We start from the raw sequence: 3,562 nt of genomic DNA on the forward strand, positions 1-3,562 counted from the left end.
AGTGTATCGTGGTGCTAACTTCTGTCTACTAGCTAAGGGGTTCTTAATAAAAACTTGCTGGTCGGGTACATATTCAGTTTCTGGCTCACGATTTTTATTTCTATTAGTCATTAAATTCGTACGATCAATAGTTGTAGCTTCATTAATCATTTCATATACCGTCTTCATTTGGTCTCTATGATTTATAATATACTGTTGCAAAAGGTGTTCGGCTAAATTAAAATCTAAAGGGTCTCTAGGATCAAAATGACCTCTAATAATATCGTGTGGTCTACATTTGGTGAAACTATGTACTGAACTGTTATAAGCTAAGATTGCATAAGGAATTTGATTTATTGTAGGTTCATCTTTATTTTTCAGATGAAGAATACGAAGGTGTTCTAGTAAAGAAGAATGGAACCTTTCAATAATTCCGTTATCGTTAGGTGAATGAGCTAGTATTCTATGATGATTAATTTTATGTAGTCTAACAAATTCTGCGAAAAGTTGATTAGTGAACTCAGTCCCGTTATCTGTCACAATAGTCAAAGGCAGTCCATGATGAGTGCTGAAATTTAATAGACCTTGGATAATACTTATAGCTGTACCATCTCGTAAATGATATGCTTGGCCGTATTTTGAGAACGAATCTACAAAGGTAAGGTATTTTTCAGCTTGCACTGTGAATAAATCCATATGAACTATCTCAAACGGTTTTGTTGCAGGTGGTACTATATTAAACTGTGGTCTAATTGGGTTTCTGTCATATTTAGTCTGTCCGCAAATTGTACATTCATTTATGTATTTAGTAATTTCTTCCCTCATTTTAGGCCAATAATAACGACGTGACAAGGCTAAATAACATTCATTAATACCTCTATGGTTAGTTTTACCTTCATGATAGTGTTTAATTATTTCTTGCTGTCGTAAGTACTCCTTAACATCTTCTAGCTCGGTTTTTACTAAAACTAGATGCATAGAATTACATTTAAAGTTATTTTGTAAAATCGGAATTATCGAATACATACCTAATGGTGGAGTTATTTTAATAGCAGTTTTTATCTTAGGGTTGACATATTCTTTCACAGCATTAATGACGTCTTGTTCTAATGAAGATTCTGAAACTTGTATATGTGTACGTGTGTGGGTATCAAAAGGCTTAGTTACATGAGGTCTTCTTTTAATATCACCTACTATAGTTAAGCAAACCTGTTTATGGAATTTATTCAGAGGTTCGTCTGTAATGGGTATTTCAAGAATAGGATTTTCAGCGGATGTATGTGCTGTTGCAGTAGTTGAACCTGGTGGTTCAGGTCTTATGGACACATCTATACCACATTCTTTAAGAAGTGATTCTATTTCCTCGTTATTAATTTGTACACGGGATAAAGCGTCTGCGTTAGTATTAAACTTTCCTTTTTTATAAATCACTGTATAGTCATATTCACTCAGTTTCAGTCGCCATCGTGTCAGTCTCGAGTTCGGTTCCTTTAAATTCATAATCCACTGAAGTGGTTTATGGTCTGTTATAATTTTGAACTTCCTACCAAGACAAATAAGGTCTAAAATACTTAGTTGCCCATACAATTGCCAAAAGTTCTTTCTCGATTGTACTGTAATTTGATTCACTGTCACTTAATGTTCTAGAGGCATAGCAGATCGGTTTATCAGAACCTACTGTGCCTTGTGAAAGTACTGCTCCTAAAGCTACATTAGAGGCGTCTGTTGTCAGAATGAATTCTTTATTGAAATCGGGATATTGTAAAATAGGATCGTTAGTTAATAAAGTTTTGCATTTCTCAAAACATTTTATATATTCAGAATCTAAAGTTATTTTGTTAGTCTTTTTAAGACATTTAGTCATCGGTTTCGTCAAACGTGCAAAATCTGGTATGAACTTTCTATAATAACCTAATAATCCTAAAAATTGTTTAATTTCTTTTGTTGTTTTAGGTAAGGATAATTTTCTATGGCTTTAACTTTATCAGGATTCGGTTAATACCTTCATTACTGATTATATGACCAAGGTAAGCTGTTTCAAGTTTCAAGAATTCAGATTTGTCCATCTGGATTTTGAAATTGGACTCTCTCAATCTACTAAATACTTTTTCTAAATTAATTATGTGCTCTTGCAAAGATGTACTGAATACTATAATGTCATCGAGGTATACTAGACATATCTCATTTTGTAAACCTTTAAGGATATTATCCATTACACGCTGAAATGTGGAAGGGGAATTCTTAAGTCCCATCGGCATACGTAGAAATTCAAAATGACCGTGTTCCACGTTAAATGCGGTTTTCGGTATATCTTCAGGATTCATCTCGACTTGATAAAAACCAGATGCAAGATCAAGGGTGGTAAAATACTGACATCTACCTAACTTGTCTAAAACGTCGGTGATGTTCGGAATTGGGTATTTATCGTCAATAGTCTTTTCGTTTAACTTTCTAAAGTCCACTACAAGTCGCCATTTTTGTCTACCAGAAGCGTCAGCTTTCTTTGGGACTACCCAAATGGGTGAGCTCCAAGCAGAGTCAGAGGGTCGTATTATACCTTGTTCGAGCATTTTACTAATTTGTTCTCTAACTTCCTGACGGTGTACAAAAGGGTATCGGTAACTTTTGGTGTAAATTGGGTTTTTCATCATGAGTTCTAATGCTATGTTTGATTCTATTAGTGAAAGTTAGTGGCTCGCCTTCAATGTAAATATGTCAGCGTAGCGCTTACAAAGAGTAACTAAATTAACCCGTTCTTCACTATTCAAATGGTCAGTTCTAAGTCTGTCTAAAACCTGTTTTACTCTATCTGAGTCCGGTTCAGTATAGGAACTTTCAAAATTAAATAAGTCAAGTCGTAAAGGTCTGTCAATTGGAATTACAATGTCTTCGTCTGTCATATTCTTAACCTCTACTATACCAATCTGATCAGTCACATTTGTAATACATCGTGTACAATGCAATTACCTAATAATTGTTCTGGTATGAATACGTCACCATCGTTATGATGTATCGGTATACTAATTAAACGAGATGTTTTGGCTGGTATTATTGATCTGTATATCTTTTACATTGATATCGCAATAAAGGAATTTTCGCATTTTCTGTTATTAATATATCATCTCTAAAATCAATTCTACAGTTTTCTAACAAATCCAATCCAATTAAACCATCAAAATAATTATGAAATTTATATATAAATAATTTTATATTTTTAACATCATTAAATTCAGGAAAACTAGGAACTGATATCGAATGTTCATGAATGCTTGTTACTCTAGAATTAGTTACTTCAAAAGGATCATACATTTTCGGAATATTACTGAAATATTTATCCACTGCTTCAGGGCTTATAAATGATTGGTTTGCGCCTGTATCTATGAGAAGTTTTAAAGGTGGATTATTAATTTTAATATAAGGCAATTCTTTCTTTGATTGTAAATTTAATTCTATTCTGGTGCGGATTTCTGATTGCTCTTGTGAAAATCCTGACCTTTTCCTACCATTTGGATATTTCGATTGAATATCTTTACTAGCTTTACTAGTACTAGGCCTATTACTATCATAGCGAATATCCTCTATT

Source organism: Pieris rapae, unplaced genomic scaffold (genome assembly GCF_905147795.1).
Source record: "Pieris rapae unplaced genomic scaffold, ilPieRapa1.1, whole genome shotgun sequence".
NCBI classification, from domain to species: Eukaryota; Metazoa; Arthropoda; class Insecta; order Lepidoptera; family Pieridae; genus Pieris; species Pieris rapae.